The 18,621-nt window shown below is 50.1% G+C and overlaps 1 protein-coding gene across 10 annotated transcripts in view; it reads right to left on the bottom strand.

Moving 5' to 3' along the window:
• The window catches only part of SLC8A1 (solute carrier family 8 member A1), a 103,575-nt gene that overhangs the window by 15,512 nt on the left and 69,442 nt on the right, over positions 1–18,621 (bottom strand). The window lies entirely within an intron of this gene.

Genomic DNA, 18,621 nt, shown 5'->3' with positions numbered 1-18,621 from the left:
CAGGGGTTGCTGAATTTGCCCCTGGGAACATTATCAGGACAGGTCTGAAGGCAGAGTCACTCTCAGAGCGCAACCACAAGCACACACCACCAAAGCTGAAAGCCTCACAGGAGTCTGCAGCCACTAGGAGAGAGATTTGCTCCTTGAGCCACCCAGTGATGTAAAAATTGCTCTTCCAGAGGAAGAAAACCAGCACAGGGGTGTTTCAGCTCTTTTCAGGGACTCACAGAAGCAGCTGGCTGAAAGCTGCTCACCAGGAGGTGACCAAACCTGGGGTACAAACATGGGTGGTGAACCTGTGCTCCTCTGGTGCTGCCTGCAGTGCAAAGCCATTGCAAAGACAACACAGACAGAAATCCAGCAGCCTCTGCTCCTCCTGGAGGCTCTGCTCACTGTCCTGGCACTGCTGTGGGGACAGGACCTCCTCCTGCTCTCATCTTAACCCAGACAAGTAACAGCACAAACCAAAAAGCCAAGGCAGTGATTGTAGCCCTGTGTTTGCTTCTGGCTGGGTTTGCTCTCCCCCTGCACTCACCTGACAGCACTGCCCTCCTGTGAATGCTTTTACCCAAGCCAGCTTTCCCCTGCCCAAGCCTGATGCCCTGTCCTTTGAGGAAATGCTTCCCACCCCAGCCCGGCTCCTCTGCACTCTCCACGAGCACCCAGCACAAGCTGAGCAGCCCCAAGGCTGCTCCAAGATATGATGAAGGAGGTTCTGCTGCTCCTGGCAGGTCCCAGCACTGAAAACCATAAACATGGAAGAAAGCCACGCTCTAGGGGAGTGAAATTGAGGCCACACTGCCGTGGTTTCTGGCCTTCTCCTCTCCCTGCACATCTGCACTGGCCACCCAGAGCCCCTCTGCTAAGCTGACAAGTATTTGGCAGCAGAGGCAACATTTTCTACTCATTCAGGGTAACACCTCAAGCACTCGGAGGAACAGCCAGGATGATTTCTTGTGCTGTTTGCTGTGAGTCAGAAGTGTATTAAGTTTGCCCTTCATGCTTTTAATGAAACCATTTACTCAAGAGCAAGTGATGGCTGTGAAAAGTGCAACAATGCAGCGCGGCTCAGTGTAATTGTATTTTATAATTAATATCTGTAATAATTTGTTCAGTTTGTAATTATTGCAGCAATAGGTTTGTACATAGGAAAAATGGTTTCCAAGCAGGCAGCTGATCTTGCTTTGCATTGTTGAGTTAGGGGAAATTATCATGTATTAAAAAAACTAATGAAGGATATAAAAATGCTCTCAGTTAAGCTTTCAAAGAGAACCTGATAGAATTACCAGAATGGCACAATTTCAGAAACATTACTAACAAAATCAATAATTTTCCTGACAGCTCCCATTAAAATGTACACTGCATCCTGGCCTAATGCAGGAAACCCCCCCCAGGAAAGTTAATTAAGAGAGGTGCCTTCTTAAATTCTGATGGCAGCAGAGTCATCAAGACATAAACTTCCTCTGGGTGTACTCTGGCTTGTCAAGTGTGGCACTCCTCAAGGGCCCACAAAATAATTCTCCCTTACAAAAATAAATCTGTGCGCCAATTAAAAAAAAAAAAGAAAACCTCTGATGCTTAGATACACCAGGATACAATAGGATGCTTAGATACAATAGGACTTCACAGAATAAAGCAGAATAACTGGACTTTAAGTGCCACTGCCAGGAGGTGGTGGTGTTATGCAGTTTTCCAAGTGATCATTCCAGGGCGTGAGCAAGTGCCCTGTGTTGGGTAGACTTGTGTGCTGCTGCTGCTGTTTCTGCTGCACAAGGCTGCTGGGAAAATGGATAGGCAGAAAAAATGGAAAGTCTGCTCTCTGGGTGGATTTCCAATCAGCAAAAATTGCTGAGGCAAATTTGTCCCTGGGATGAGACTGCAACCCTGGAGGAAAGGATTACCTCCTAATGGTGTTTGAGAAACAGCAAGGATGTGAAAATGACACAGGCTATTGTTAGACATGCCTGATCTCCATCACACCAATGTACGATGGCAAAAGCAGGACAAGAGGAGAAGCAAAGCTTAGAGCAAAATGCCAGCTGGGAAAGGCACTCTGAGAGCAATGCCAGGAGTGTGCAGGGACAGGTGTATATGTAATGAGCTACAACAGTCTGGCACAGGGTGACAGGAGCAGTACAGAGATCAACAGCAAAATATTTCTCTATGTGTTTTTTTTGACCACAAGAGAGAAAATGAGTGCAGCACAGGTCGAAGATATAAAGATCTGGAACTGCCAGCTCTCCTGTCTGCACTGGCCTTTTCCCTCAAGGGATCAAATGGCATCAGGAATGATTGGTGAGGATCTCCATGGACCTTTGCATTCCTTTTGAACCCAAATATCTGCGCAGTCATGACACACCCGTGGAAATCCTAAGTATATTTGCAAAAATCCTGCCATTCCCAACCTACAGTGCGCTGTTAGCTCATTGAAATGGCAGAAACCCCTCTCCTGGCTCAGACAAGCAACCAGCATTGCAAGGACCCCGGGAGCCTGGAGGCAGCCAGCTCTGGAAAGATTCAGTAGGACATGCTGGAGGACAGGGGACATCAGCCCATCCAGGCCACCTCTTGGCAGGGCCAGATCTCCAGGAGCAGAGATGTCACTCATTGCCTCAGCTCTCTTTCAGAACCATGGTCATGCCAGAGCTGGAACGGCCAAGAAGCTCTGCACACAGACAGCAGTGGTGTCTCCAGTGGGCCAGGAAAACAGCAAACACACAACCAGCTGTCAGAGCAGTCGGTAACAAGCTTGCCCAGGAGAACGTGGCACGCTGCTGCTGTCTGCACAGACACTTGTTCCTGAATCAACAGAGGGAATGATGCACTTCTGCAGCTTGTCACCCAGCCAGCTTCCACTGATTGCCCAGGAGAGCTGCAGGAGTGGCTTGGAGGATGTTCAGCTGCAGATTCACAGCTACAACATCCAGGCTGGGCAGTCAGGGTGGGCTGTGCTGCCTAAGCCTGGTGCTGCCAGCGCTGATGCCCCAAGAGACCAGCACTTCCCACCCAAGAGGGCCATCAGTTTCAGCCAGGGAATAGCCATGAGGGACACGTGTGCTGGAGGTGACACTGCAAAGCCACATCCATCAGTGCTGCCTGTCCTAGCACGAGCTCCCAGGCTCCCACAGAACCCTGCCACACTGATTTCTCACACGTCTGCCTGTCAGCCCAGTCATCTAATTAGCTGAACTTAGAGCTTGCCATGAGAGAGGCACGTGGCTTGGGAAGCTCCCAGGCTCACACAGCGCACGGGGCAGTGCCTGTGCAGAGGGGCTTCGGGGCAAGAAAACTCCCAAATCATCATCATCATCATCACCATCATCATCATCATCATCATCATCATCATCATCATCATCATCACCACCACCACCTGAGCCAGAGGGCAGGGCCACATCACAGTGAGGAGCCTGGACCAGACCCCTGGGCATGGTTGGAACCAACCACCAAGAGCAGCTTTCCTGCTCAAATTCCCGACAGATACTCGAGGAAGGAAGTTGCTTGTTGCTGGGAAGAAAAGGAGGTGAAGAAAAGGGAGCTTTTCTTTCATCAGTTGACAACAAAATTGCACCTTCTGGTGAGGAGGTGGCAGCCTCACGTACAGAGAGACACCCAGGTCCGTGGTGGAGGTGTTTGTCCCAGCCACAGGACGTGTGTGCGGTGGGGGACACCGGTGAGGGCAACGTGACACCTGCTCAGCCAGCACAGGGACAAACCTTCCTGAGGGACAGAAGAGGGCCAAATAATTTCACACCAGATTATGTGAAAGACCTTGTGCCACACGTGCTTTCAGCTGTTCAGCAGTGATCTCTGGCAAAGGAGAGGGTTCATCGGGGTTTCTGTCCCTGCCATGGGCTCCCATCTGTGTAAGATGTCCCATGAGTCACCCATGCAGGACCCTTTGCCAAAACAAGCCCTGCTGACACAAAATGTCTGTACTTAATGAAAATTTTGCCTGCAGCGCACCGCAAACATGACAGGGAGGGAAAAGGAAAACCTGCCTGAAACAAAGCATGACGCACGCTTTGGGAAGTATGGATGTGAGCTGATCTGATGTGGCAGCTTGGTTTGCTGGCCCAGCAGCCCAGGTCTGCATGGGGCTTCACACTCCAGTGCCTCCCAAAACCATTGAGCAAACCAGCCTGGACACCACAAACAAGGGGAGGGGGAAGTGGAAATGGTCCCTCTATACCTTCCCCCCACCTCTGAGCAAAAATTCATCTGGCTACCCTCATTTTCTTGCATGCCCTCCGCCTCTTTCCCCAAGGTCTCCTGAATCAGTCAGACTGCAGGGCTGTGTTGTCATTTCCATGTCTGCACAAACCAGCTGCTCCCCTGGCCTCGGGATGTGCTGAGTTTAAATGACAACATACGGCTCAAATACATAACACCGTCCTGCTCCAGAGCATCGCTACCAGGAAAATCCCGGAAAAAGATCCAGCCTGCTCCTCCTTGGCCTGGCACAAACACAAGGCATGAGAGGTGGTCTGCAGAGACAGGAAGACTGAGGGCTGTTGCTGCTCGAATAGTTGGGAGCTGACAGGCCCAGCTGATGCTCAGTGTCTCAGAAAATACTTTTTAGGAGCAACGATTGCCAGGTAAGATGATTTCACATGCCAGACTGAATGCTGCTCGACTCTCCTCCTAGGAAGACCATATTGAGAAGGATTTGTCAGATCAGAAATGTTTTTCTGGCAAATCCTCAATGTTTGCTCTGATGTGACTGTGAATTCTGTGCTCTGACTAATGCACTTCTTCATCCATCTGCCAGTGTCGTATCTTGCAAGGGACCAGCTGGATGAAGATGAATGAGATTCTCTTGATCTGCCCCAAACCAGTGCCTGAGCCTTCGGTCACGCTCAAATGTCTCCACAGCTGTGGCCTCCTCTTCCATGGCTCTGGGTGTGCGGGCACCAGGACAAAGCTGTTTTCCTGCTTTTTCCCAGTCTCATTGCCATGCATGTCTAGTGATCAGGATCCACAGCCCTGGCAGCTCCCAGAGTGCCTGCTGAAGGCAGGATCCCTGAGGGATCAAACAGGAGAGACCCCTCTAGATCGGTGTCTGCAGCTCCAAGGACAGCTTGCACAAAGAGTGCAATTCCACTGACGACAGGAGGGAAAACACATTTGATGTGAATTTGATCAAAAACACCCCCAGCAGCAATTACTTAAGGTACCTAGGAAAGCTGACAGAGTAGAAATAACATCTCCCCTGGCTGTGCACAGCTCTGTCCATGCCAGCTGAAAACTGCCTTAGTCCTGAAAAATCCAGCCTGTGCTGCAAGCAAGGGATTGACTGCCCAGGGCTCAGCCCAGCCCAACATCCTTGCTCGGTGTAACAGCTGCAAATCCCACTTCTAAGCCTACAGGGTTAGGAGCCAAATCTGGCACTTCCCCTAGTCTGCCTTCCTGGGATTTTCTCTTGACTGAGCTGGCTGGGCAGTCAGGCTGGGGGTAGTCCAGGCAGGTAAATAAGGAGACAGAAACTTGGCACACAATTGCTTCTTGCACCCAAATACACATCCAGCTTTTCTTTGCAGCCAGGTTCCCCCTCATGACAATAATTGCTTTCACCTTTCAAATAAATATCAGTTGCTCTTCCCCATGTGCACCTGGATAGTTGCCATGACAATGCTCCTCAAACAGAAGACACCACTCTTATTTATATGGCTTTTGGCCTCCACAAAATGAATTTCAATGAGCAACTGCCAGCGAAAAAGGGCATTTCTGCAGTTCTGTAAATCATTTAGCAAACTTTGCTGAGTTAAACCTGACTAAACAAAACAGTGGGGACCACCAGAAATAATAGGTCAATGTCTAACAGCATGGCTTCAGCACCAGGAATCAGGATTCAAGGAAGCCCAAAATATATGTGCTGTGCATGAAGTGCTCCAGCACTGCCACTACAGCAAGACTTTGTGTCAATCCTTACAGTGTTCCTCTCCCAGGGAAGGCACATTTCAATTCCTGCTTGCCCGGGTTTCTGGCCAAAGGAGAATTTCCCTTCTTATTTGGGAAGACACTTGATAAGAAGTCTTGATTGTGCCCTGCCACTCTGCCAGGGCTGCTGACAGCCAGCTCTGCTGCTGGAAAAGCAGCTGTACATGGGAAAAGAAGGAGAAGATGAGAAATGCTCAGTGACAGCAGAGGGCATGCCACAAAAGTTCGAACAGCAAACATCAATACAGAAAGTGCAGGTCTGCTTTCAAGAGCAGCATCCATTGTCATTTCAGCTCCGTGCTCAGCCAGGCATGAGTCTGACTCCTCTTATTTGATGGCTGTCCCCAAAGATCAGGCCCTGCTTTTGCAGACCCTCCTCTGACACGCTTGGCGTGGTGACCCAGCAGCAGGACCAAAGGCTCCTGATGGTGTGGCAGGAATAAACACTTGGCCATCTCTGCATTTATCATCCCTTGCCCAGTGAAGGATGTGAGGGATGCATTTCAAGACTTGGACAGTAGACTCACACTGAACTTTCGTTAGAAGAAGTTGTCAGCTACCCTCTGCCAGGGTTCTGTGGAACGCTCACAATTTAGCATTTTAAGTGACTGGATGCAGAGTTCACCCCTGGTCCAGACTCCCTTTGGCAAGTCCCCCGTGCTGGGACAGTATCAGAGGTTACCTCATGGTATAAAAGACATGGAGTGTCTGGGTACCAGCACAGGAAATGCTGCCATTATACAGGCTTGGAAGGTCAGGGGTGCTCATTTCTGAAGACCAACACCCAAGCTGAGAGCTACACCCCAGTGCCTTGCCTTGCTGTCACTATGCTACAAGGAAGGCCCTGCAGGGAGGTGATGCAGATCCTGCATTCTTGTCCTTTCCATCAAGGGATAAGGACAGCAAGCTCAGACAATGCCCCACAAAGTATTCAGCCATCCCCAGAGAGGGGCTGCTGCTGGGACAACGCTGCCTTAAGAAGGGACACTGCTTGGACCATTAAGTCAACAGATGACCCCAAAATCTCAAGTCTGCACTAAAGGTGCTGCTTTGTGTATTCACACTGCTATTTTTATCCTTTGGGGATGGCTCTGGCCAAGGAAAAGCACGTGCTAGGGTTGAGTACCAGCAGTAGGGTTCTTTGTCTCCAGCCCAGCAAATCTTCAGACAGCTTGGTAGTTGTTTGGTTTGTTGTTTTTCAATGACTTCCATCTCCAGAGCTGAGATGAAAAAAGTGTATCAGCTCAGATGTGATTTTTCCCCTGCCTTTTCAAACACCTCCAGGTCTTTAGGAATTGCCAGGGTTAATGCCCTTACCTCACAGAAACTGCTCCAAAAAGACTGAAGGACCCCAGTGTCCTCAGGCAGGGCTGTGAGACCTGGGTAGAGGGTGCTGCTGCAGCAAGGAGCCATTTCCTGCCCCTGCTGAAGGGTTTTGCCACTCTGATGGCTGCAGCATCCTGACAAGAGCCATTCCAGTGGAGCTTCCCTGCTGCTGGACACTCTGGAGGTCAGGAGCATGTAGGCAGCTTCAAGAGTCACCATTCACACTGTGACTGACACACCACCTGTTCACTGCCAAATAAACTAAGTCATCCCTCTCAGCTGAAACCCTGTGCACAAAAACCCTTTGAAAGAGACACCAGATATCCTGAGGTCCCCAGTGATCCGTGGGGTTAAAGCCTGTGGTGGGAACAAAAAAGCAAACACAGGTTTGCCAAGGATCCCTCCCAGTGCTGAGATAGGCAGGAAACAAATCCGATGAGGAGCGTGAAAAAACTCTGCTTCTGTCTCCAGTTACCAAGGAGATTGTTCAAACAAAGCTAAAATAAGAGGAACCAAGTGGCCAAGAGAAACGTGAGAGTGGAATAACCACTTGAACGCTTTGTGATGGCTTTGCTGGGCAGGGTGCCTGCCATGGGCTCAGCCTTGGCCAGCACCTCTCCCTCCCTTCCCAGGGGAAAAGCTCCATATCTTGGTTTGCAGGTACCTGTGTGGAAATGGCCAACAGCTTTTAAAAATGGCTTCTAAAAAGAGCTTGTAAAATACAGAAAAGTCCCTGCTTGCAGAGGTTTCAGCCATATGCCAGCTGCAGCACTTGATGGCCTCAGCCTGGACCTGTGTGTTCAGGTTCGTAGAGGAGATCTCCCTGTGGTAGCAAACTAAATCCAGCTGTGTGTGGGGCTGAAAATTCCACCCTTTGTAGCCAGCTCAGCAGCTTCAGTGTCTGTCTACAAGATTAGAGGGCTGGCAGATACATGGAATATGGGAAGAAATAATCCTCCTGCAGAGCCCCACGAACACACATGTGCTGGATTTGCTCCTGTAACAGTCACAGGATCACAGCATCATTTAGGCTGGAGAAGACATCTAAGATCATCAAGATGCACCATTAAAGGTCAGAAGACAAGCACCACCAGCCTGTATGTGACGACAGGGCTTTCTCCAGCCCCACCTCGTGCTGGCTGCCTCAGGTCCAGCTGCACATTTCTCTTGTGCTGGGAACTGCAGATGTTACATGGAAGTGACAATTCCCACACAAACCCCGGAGCCTGTAAGCTGCTTTCCATCCCTGTGCAACCCTTAGTTAAGACAAGGAGAGGGAAAAGTTCCCAGATGCTGTTTCTCCAGCAGATCCTCCTATCCTACACATGCTCATCCGGATGCCTGATGCAGTCAAGGGCTGTGAGTTAAAGGCAGTGCCTGCTGTTGAGCCTGCCCACGACTTTCCACTATTTTAGAGTCTGTCTCAGCTGCTTGGTGCTTTGCCAGACTTTAGCCATTCAGAATGAAACTTTCCATGTAGAGTGGCCACTGCTGAGAGAGTAATGAAAAGCCCCACCGTCTCAGCTTTGGGAAAAAAAAGAAATGCTGCTCTGCCCATGCAAACATTTTCTTCCCCCAAACACTATATTGAGCAATTCTCTCTTCCTTATGCTTTGCTGCAGAGGACAAAACTTAGCAGAAGGATCTCTCTCTAGTGCTCAGGATGTGCCAATTTGCTTAAATTAGACCAAGTCCTAAGACTCTAAAAACTTGCAAAATGCGTAGGCTTCTTCAAACTGGCAGCTCAAAGTCTTGGAAGATTTAATCTGTTCTGGAAATGCTCCATTCTTTCCCAGTGCCAAACCTGCTTTTGCACAGGCTGTGCCCTCAGTAGGGCTTTTCCTGTGCCTGGGAGCTCGGACAGCAGCAGGAAAGCTGGCTGGCCTGGGTACCCATGGCAGGGCAACCACGGGGCCTGAGGAATTCCACAGCCATGCCTCCCCTCCTCCTCCTCCTTTACTGCTGGCCTCTGAGCTACAAGTGTCTCCAGGCACATGGACTGCACATCACAGACCTTGCATCCCTGCTGCAAGGATGACAGGCCCTCTGCAGTATTTTTACCAGCTTGTGGAGGTGAATGATGAAGCTTGAGAGGACACAGACATAGCCCCCTCATACTCAGCCTGGGATCTGCAGGGGATGGTTCTCCTTTTCTGTCCATCCTGATCCTGAGCTTGACTTAGTGAGCCAGGGCTGCTGGGGAAAGTTGGAGTTTGGCTCTGCCCAAAGGGCTTGGCTGGGATGGTAGAATCTGCTCCCTGTGCTGTGTTCTCTGGCTGCAGGTGCAGGGATGCTACCAAAAATCCCTGCTGCTCCTGGGGAGGGCAATTTAATACCAGGAGACTTAGAAGCATTTAAAGCACAAAGAAGTGGAAAGGACCTCAGTACTGTGCGTGGGAGTTCCTCCCTAGTGTGGGCCTGGTGCGAACCACTGGGATGGTTTAGGAGCTGTTGGGTGCAAGGAAGGCAGGAGGGAGGCCAAGGGAAAAGTGGCTTCCCAAAGAGTCCTCCCAGAGCAAAGCTGGGGAGGGGGAGAGAGAGAGATAAAAGCAAAGCTAGACTGAGCTGCCTTTGGCTCCAGAAAGCCTCCCTAGTGATGGCAACTGCAGTATTGCAAAAGTAGCTTTTAGTTAAGTGCTCTAAAGACACTGTCAGGATTCAAGGAAACCGCAGTAAAGTGTAGTAAGAGGAAACCAAATTGACCAAAACAACCAGCCAGGAAATACAAGCTGTCTTTTGTATCTTGCCCCCTTTCCTCTCTGAAACTCATTTGCTTTTCCTTCAAGCATGGACAAGTGCTGTTGTGGGGCTATTAATGCTTTCAAAGAAGAGAATGCAATCTCAGCTGGAGACTCCATTCAAAGACAGGCTGAGGTGCCCTTCCAAATGCTCTGCAATGCAGCCCCCCTGCTGTCATTCACCACATCAATTCACATCCTCTCATCATGATACCTAATTTCCCACTGAATATCAGGATGTCGGACTGACCATGAGCATATTTATTTGCTCCAGTCAGGTAGGGATCCTCTAGTGACACGCACAGTTAAGTTTTATTTCTCACCAGTGTTCACATTTTAAAGCTATTTAGGTTAAACTAAACCCTACCCTCAGCAGGGCTCAAGCACGGTGAGTGAGGGTTCCTGGCCATGTGCTGAAATGTGATGGGCCAGAAGCTGCAAGAGCACCCAAAGACTCAGCCTGTGGTACCAGCAAAATGAGTGGGGACCCCAACCAAAGCTGAAGAGAGCCCAATAATCCAGCCAAATCTCCCCCTGCTTCAATCTGCAGCATGTTTTGACTGCATTTCAGAATGAACAGGAAAGTCTCAGCAGCAGCAAGGAGGGGATGAGCCTCCAGAGGAGCTCCGAGTGTGGCAGCAGCAGCAGAGCGGGCTGAGCCCAGCTCTGAGTGCCCAGGGCTGTGCCTGGCTGAGCCTCAGAGCCCAGGGCAGCTGCAGCAGCCTTGGAGCCCTCCCTGGAAGTGACATTTGCTGCTCTTGCCCCAGGGGAACCTTCACAGGGCACATTAGCAAAAGTCTCTAATTTCACTGGCACTACTCAGGGAAGATGTCATGGCATGGAAAAAGAAAAACCCCAAAACCATAAGAATTTAGAATGCTGCTGCATGCATTTTCTGAGAGAGGTTTTCAGTTGTTGCCTCCTTTTCTGAGAGCTAGAAAATGTATCAAAGAACATATCTGGGGTGGTTTTTTGTTGTGTGTTTTTTCAATGTTTTGTTTATTTGATTTTTTTTTAAAAGAACCCTCTAGCAATGGTCTTTATTGTTTTCCAATTCATAGCTGCCAGAGAGCCTGGAGGATTATTCTGCACAGAGCTATAAATGATGCCCCATATTAATGATTGCTTTCTCTGATCTTTGGAGGAAAATTCCAGAGTGACTCGTGAAGATGAGATTTCCATTTCTACATCTCAAATAAACAGCTGCCATGTCAAAATCCTAGAAATAGGCAGAAAAACATGTCTCCCAGCTCCCAGAAACCAAGCTAAAAACGCCCAAGGTATATTCCAAGTGGACAACGATTTACGTGCAGTGGGCCCTGGCAGGAAAGCAGCGAACAAAAATGATTTCCAGCCGAAGAGCAGAAAACCCTGCACCACATCCTTGGGCAAGGGGCACACCACAGCCTTTTCGGGGGGCAGAAAATGCCACTCTTTCCCACCTGAAGCAGCCGTGCCATGATAAACACCCGAGGGAGGCTGGTTGGAAAGATGAAGACGGTGAGATTGACACCTGATGTGTGGAAGATTTGGGCACAGGCACGGATTGCTCCGGGTTTGCCGTGGGGCAGTGTCGGAATCTGAGGTATTGATGATTCTGAGATTGTAGAAAGTCTCTGTCTGTCAGCCCCGCTGCCAAAGCAGAAGCCATAATTGGTCTGTGCTGGTTTCAAGGTTGTTTATTCTGTTTATCTCTAACATGTTCTGCTGCCCTGCCGCAGCTCTGTCCTGCAGGGCAGCGTGTGGGGCTCTGCCCTCAGTGGGATGGTACAAACATTAAATACCACAAACTACCTGTGCTGGATTTACAATAACGTGCCAATATCTATCATCTACGTTGAACAGTGTGTTCCCAGCCTAAACCAAGAGAAAAATGCCAACACCACAGTGAAACATGGAGGGCATGAAGAAGGAGGAAAAGGACAAGACACACCCAAATCCTCCATCTTGTCCCCTCTGAACCCCTAATCTAGAAACCTAAAATTTTACTTTTGCACTCGTGCCACACTTAATTATTACTGATATCAAACACTCAGAGCTGGTAATTCATCATGTAAGATTGAAAACTCTTTTCCATGGACAGAGATCACAGCCAGTGTCTCTGGGGGCTCTGTCCAGGGGGGTTCCTGACCCCTGCCAGGGTCCCAGACCTGCCAGGGCAGCCAGAGGGAAGCCCTGGATTCCCACAGGGCAGAGCCACAGACGCCTCAGCGCAGCCACTGCCCTGGTACCCAGCTGTGTGTGCCACAAAGAGCAGGGCCATGTGCAGTTCACAGGCACACACACACAGCCTGGGGCACCTGCATCTCCCTCCCGGCTGCCTCGGGCTGCTTTTGCCTCTGTCAGTCCCTCATGCACAGGCAAGGCTTTGCTCTCCTGCACAGGCAAAGCTTTGCTCTCCTGCACAGGCAAGGCTTTGCTCTCCTGCACACCAAACCCTGTGAGCACCCTCTGTGTACAAGGGCAATGCCACCAGCAGCACAAACCTGCTTCCTGACGTGATGGCACTTACACACACCACCGATTCTGTCCCTTATTGGGTCTCCTCTATCCACTCTGTTATTCATGATTCCAGCCTCGTTTTCCCAAACTGCAGGGAAAGCCAAGAGCTAATCAGGACAAGTAATTTTTGTGCTGGCACCCTTCACCCACCAGCACACCATGGGGATGCACTGGGTGCCAGGGGAGCCAGAATTTCCATTCCAGGGTTGTTAGAGCTCTAGAAAAACCAGCAATATCCACACAAATCCGGACCAGCTGTGAAAGCTGCAGCTGTGGGGGAAAATTTGACAAGCCTGTAGGGCTTCCCCTTTTCCAGCATGTCGATAGCTACAGGAAACAGACACTTTTTAAAGTTTTCACAACCTGGTTTCAGGAGGACCCATCAGCCTTACTAAATATAATACTTTACTCTGTGAGCCATTATTTATTCATTTCTCTTGGCCATGCTGTCCCCACAAAGCTGCCTGGAAGTGAGGAAACTTGGCCTCACTGCATTTCAGAGTGAAGCAACACTGGATCTGCAAGCCAAAGGAAAACAGGAGTCAAGTTAAAAATATGCACATATTTTTGTGCATATATATTTACGATTATTCTTTGTGGCAAGGGTTTGGGATTTTTTTTGCTTCTGACAGAACTTTGCAGGAAGGCCCTGGCAAACAAGAGGAAGAAGGCTGGGAAGTGAAGGATGTGCAAGGCCTGTTTGAGCTGTTTGTAGCTGCTTGTTTAGTAAAGATCTTTGCACAAGATCCATGAGTTGATGCACCCAAACTAGGTGCCACCCAAATTTGGTGAGTGCATTCAGGTGCCAGTTGATTTCCCACTCTCACCACACTGTTTACTTCAGCTACATGCTTGGATCACAAGCAGGCTTGTCCAGCTCCTCCACGTGCACATTAAAAGTGCCCAAATGCCTCAGAGGAAAGGAAAATGACTGACTTTGGAGCTGGCTGTGCACACCAGCCATTTGCACCAATTTGCATGAAATTTGCATTTCATCACTAATCACTACTCAAATGTGCAGAAAATATGGTTTTAATCAGCTGACTGTGGGCAAACAAAGTAATCTCTCTTCCAGTTTTAAGCCAGTGACCTTCTGTCCCAGACTCAGAAATGACACAAATTGCCACTTGGATGGCTCAGGCTTTTCCCAGGCAGGCCAAGCCAGCCTGAAGACACCAGGCACCGCTGCTCTGCCCACTCACTCTCCTCTGGCTCCCTCTCCCTTGCAGTGATAATTTCTTCTAGGGAAAGAGGCCCAGGACTCATGGCAGTGCTTCCAGAGCCGATGGATTTGCTCTCAGCAGCCCCCTCCATCCCTGACAGTTCAGAATGTCCAGGGAACAACATTCAGGCTATTAGGAAGCCAAACCCAGTGGATCACCAGTGCACACTCGTTTTCCTGCCTTGCCTCCCTCCCTTCCCTCTCCTTGGGACATCCATGATGGCCTGGACTTTTTAGCCACATTCAAAAATGCATTTTGGCATGGTGTTCTTATTAGACATTAGAAAGCTCTGGCCTGCCAGCAGAATTCTGGGGACAGAAGTGGATGTTTGTGAGCCTGGGGCCGAGACATCCAGCAGAGAAATCCCAGCTCTGCTTGTGACCGACGCTGCGAGGTCTCAGGAGAACGAGCCAGGCCAACATTTTGTTGCAGCCTTTGGAGGAGGATGCTGAAGTCACCCGGTCAAGCTGGCCCAGTGCCCAGTGGCCAGTGTCACCCTAGTGGGCAATGGGCCAGTCCTGCAGCGCTGCAAATTCAGCCTTTTTAACCAAAGGATTGAACTGGATCGGGATGTCTGGCCTTAACAAGCCCAGATTAACCAAGGACTGACTCCACTCGGCTGCTATCTTTAGCTTCCAAAAGCAGTCTGACCATGTGCTGCCCCACCATGTCTGCCTGTGGATGCTCTCAGCTCACAAAGGGGCTTGACACGAGTGCTGCTGTCTCTGTAACTCATCCCCAGGGTCCCCATGGTGCTGATATCTCCCCACGCCATGCTGTGTTTCCACCCACACATCGAGTGGGTGTCTCCAAACGCTGGTGGAGTGGCTCCCAGGAACTCCCTGGAGCAATGGTGCTGCCAGGCCCAGTGGGATGCTTCCCAGCAAAACCCCCCCGACCTGCCCGCTGTGCCCCCTCCGAGCCTCGGGTGATTTGCTGATCTAAGAAGATCTACACACTGCCTCTCAGGCTCCTCTTGCTGAACAATGACACAGCACACCTCTGCGAGCAGCAGCTGCCGGGGCTCACGCACCACAGCACCTCAGCAGCCAGGAGAGCCAGGGGCTGCAGTGGCTGTGAGGCAGGGATGGCGTGGCCACGCTGGATTTGACTGAGCAGCCTTGGCAGGGGCATGGCAGGGCTGCTGGCACATCAGGATGTCCATACCTGCCTGGAACACGTGGAGAAGCGATGTCCACGCCAAACAGCTCAGCTGCCTTTCTGTCAGCACCTCCAGGGCTGAGCGCTGGCACACCAGGCAGGAATGCCATGTGCCTCTTCCCAAATAGGTAAGGCACTGCACAGGCAGAAACTCTCTGACAGAGGTGTGAAATCCAGCACTGAGCCCACGTTTAAAAACCAAAGGTCCTGCAGGGCTCCTTATCTCTCCTACTCCACGAAATGCAGTCAGATGAAGACATGAAACCGTGTGGTTTTTTCCCCCACTTGTGATTCTCAGAGGAAGGCAGGGTTTTTAAAAACACAGGCAATTACTAGGGGTCTGCCTCTTATTTTTTTCCAAATCTCAGTCCATCAAAAGAGGACAATTAAGTTTGGATCTAGATGTCAAAATCTACTTGAAAAAACATGCTCAAACCAATCCTGAAGCTCTTCAGTGTGAACTTAAATTCCTGCTGGACTGGGAGCTGCAGTAGCTACTGGATTTTGTAAGTGGAAGGAGGAAGTTTTCTTCCACTTGAATTCAGCAGGGTTGGTGGGTGTTTTTTTTGTTTTTTGGTTGGTTTTTTTGGGGTGGTTTTTTTTGGGTTTTTTTTTGTCAGAAGGTATAAGATGATAATTTATTACAAGTATGCATTTCCTGCAGAACAGATTGTTGTGCAGATCTGAGCACTACGCCTTTTCTGCACCTCACTTTGCAGCTGTTGACTGTAACTGCCCAGGCAGCAGTAACACACAGGCCACACCTGGACACATCTGGTCTCGTCCTGCTCAGGACTGTGGTCAGCAGTGGGCTGCACACAGAGATACCCAGCTCTGGTTCAGCCTGGCAGTGGCTGCCCCCAGCTCTGGCGGGTTTGGCAGTACAAGTGACAATGCCCTCACTGACACTAAGGGCTGAACTGGCTCTGTTACCCCTCCCAGCCTCAAAACCTTCTTGCCCTGAAGGAAAAAGATGCTGAAGGACAGGAGATCGCTGGAGACTTATTTTCTCAAATACTGTATTTGTGACTCAAAATATGTAGATGCCTCTTTTATTAAAAATGACGCATTTCCCTATGTCTTAGGATCCATTTAATGTACCTTATGCTATTGGTATTGCATAAGCTGAATGCAATATTTATATTGCATTTGCATTAATATTGAGCTTATGCAATATTGGTATTGCATAAGCTAAACCCTTATGCATTTAGTTGATTCATTTACAATCTTACTTTCCATGTTTGTGATCACACAGGGGCCACAACACTCCTATCAACACACTCACAAGATCCTCAAAATGACTGAAACTCTCATTTCTATGAAAGCAACTCCCAGTCCTAAACTCTGCTGTCCCTATATCCTCATTAAACCACACACCAGTCCAGCAGACCACAAAACCTGCGTGGCCCAAATGACAGCTCTCCATGCCTTTCCTCACATCCACGGCAAGCTCTGGGACTCCCACTGGTGTTGCACCACTCATCCTGGTGGTTTCCAGCTCCACCCCTCTTACATCACTTACTAATCGCAGATGGACTCAGGAATCCCAGCCAACAGCCAGGAACTGAACTCCGTGATATGACCAATCCTCTACACATGCTGCTGTTTCACAGGGGGGAGGGCCTGGGTGGGAGAGTGCCAGCACTTCTGCTCTGGCACATTTTGGTCTGGCCCTGCTTGGTTTCCAACCCGTTCAGCAGTGTGGAACACTGATCCTGCATCCCACAATTAAACAGGAACTACTCCTTCCTGCCGTGGGGAGAGCGTGTGTGAGATAGATCCATCCCCTCCACGCCTGCCATCTCCAGGGCACCTGCAGAACACTTAGCAAATCCCTTTTTCTGCCCCGCTCCTGCCTCTGACAGCCAGGTGGGAATGGTGTGCGGGAGGTCTGGGGACACCAGGCAGGAATTTCACGGCCCTGTGAAAGCAGAGGGAAATGTGCTGCCAGTGCCAGGTGTGGCAGTGCTCCCAAGTCCTTCCTCACAGCCTGTTCCTGCAAACACACCCATGCCATTTGGCTCTTCATTCCACGCCACAAGCAGGCAGGCAAAGGCTCCTGTGGGCAGCAGGCAGCACCCGTGGGTGTCTCAGACCTTGACAAAACCAGGCATGATTTCCCCTGAGTGAGCAGGATCGGGCATTTTACAGAGGGCTCATCCCCTCGAGTGAAATGCTGGCTTGTTATCCCTGCAATCCACGCTCAGGGCAGTGCTGCTTGCCAGGTATCATTCCATACGAAGGAGGAACGACAGGGGAGGGGGAGCCCCTCCTTGTACCCCCTTCCCTGGCGTGTTCACAACCCTGAGCTGAGCTCCCCCTGCTCCCTGGCACATCTCCTGCCCTCCCTCACCACTCCCTGTCACAGCAGGAGCTGCAGGGCAGCCCCGACTCCTCTCCCAGGAGGGGATGCTGAATTATGCCAGAGTCAGCAGTGAGTGCTGCCGCCTTGGCTCATCCCTGACTCCTGATCTGCCAGGACAAACCCAGGACAAACAGAGGGCCCTGGAAATGTGTGCAGGCGCTCCTCTCGCCCAAGTTCTTTCTCCGAGTGCACACCTGATGGAAACAGAAGTAAGCAAGCCACATCCTCTCTCCAGGTCCATCCCACATGCTGGCCCTCCACAGAAAGAACAATGAAATGCAATGAACACCTGGCCCTTTTTCCAGGCCTGGGGACTCAGGCTGGCCAAGCAGGAGCAAGCAGTGCCTCCGCTGTGCACAGGCACTCTGCCTTCCCTCCCTTTGCCCCATTGCTCCAGCGCCTGCTCAGCGGGAGGAAAGCGTTCCTGCACCGCACCGGGCGAGAGGGAGCTCAGCTGCACCCAGGAGCAGCAGCAGGCCAGTGATGCCCTGTGCTGCTGGGCTTTGGGCACAGCAAACACGGGAGGAACCATCAGCAGCGCCCCAAGGACGGGATTACAGAGCTCCTGTTGCACGCGGGACTTGGCGTCCAACATCGTTAATGCCTTCTTAATCACTCATAAGCCATTCTGCTCTGAAAGAAAAATAATAATGATAGAAAAAAACACCCCCTTTAGTCTCTTCGCTTTTTATTTTCCTGTTTGTAAATCCCAAGCCCTTCAAAACACTGTCCCTGGTGAGTGAACTTAACCATTAACCTACAAAGAGCCACCGATGATTATGCCTCTGAAAATAGAATTTATCCATTCCCTCCACTCGCCTCTACTGATCTAGACACAAATGCTTAGTGATTGTTACTTGGCAACCATGGTAAAAATGTACTGAGCCACACGTGGCTACAAAAGATGAAATCACTGTCATGAAATTTCCAAAATAAGTACTGTAATACCAGAACACTTATTCCTAAGAGGAACAAACAAACCTCTGCCTTATATATTGTTGTTGCTGGTGTTTTTTTTTAAATAATTCATTTTTTTATTAGCAAGGCACAGTTTTTATTCTTGCTTCTTTGTGACTTCATTCAGCTTTTTTTTTTTCTGTAGCGAGCATCACACACGTGCACATATGGACGCAGAGCATTCAGGGAAGCACAGATACCCTCTGCTGAAGCCTGGACAGAAATACAGAGCTGTAGGAGGGCTCACAGGTGGCCAGGGACCTCAAGAGGTCTTTGGTCAAAGCAGGCCCACCCCCAAGCAAGGGCAGGGTGCTCACGTGGGTGTCTGTAGAGCTGTGCACCCATGCAGGTGCACACTTTCCAGGCTCTCAGAGCACATAATAAAAGGTGAATCCATCTGAGACTGTTTTAA

Source organism: Taeniopygia guttata, chromosome 3 (assembly GCF_048771995.1).
Source record: "Taeniopygia guttata chromosome 3, bTaeGut7.mat, whole genome shotgun sequence".
Classification (NCBI taxonomy): domain Eukaryota; kingdom Metazoa; phylum Chordata; class Aves; order Passeriformes; family Estrildidae; genus Taeniopygia; species Taeniopygia guttata.
This window is presented reverse-complemented; position numbering and strand designations above follow the sequence as displayed.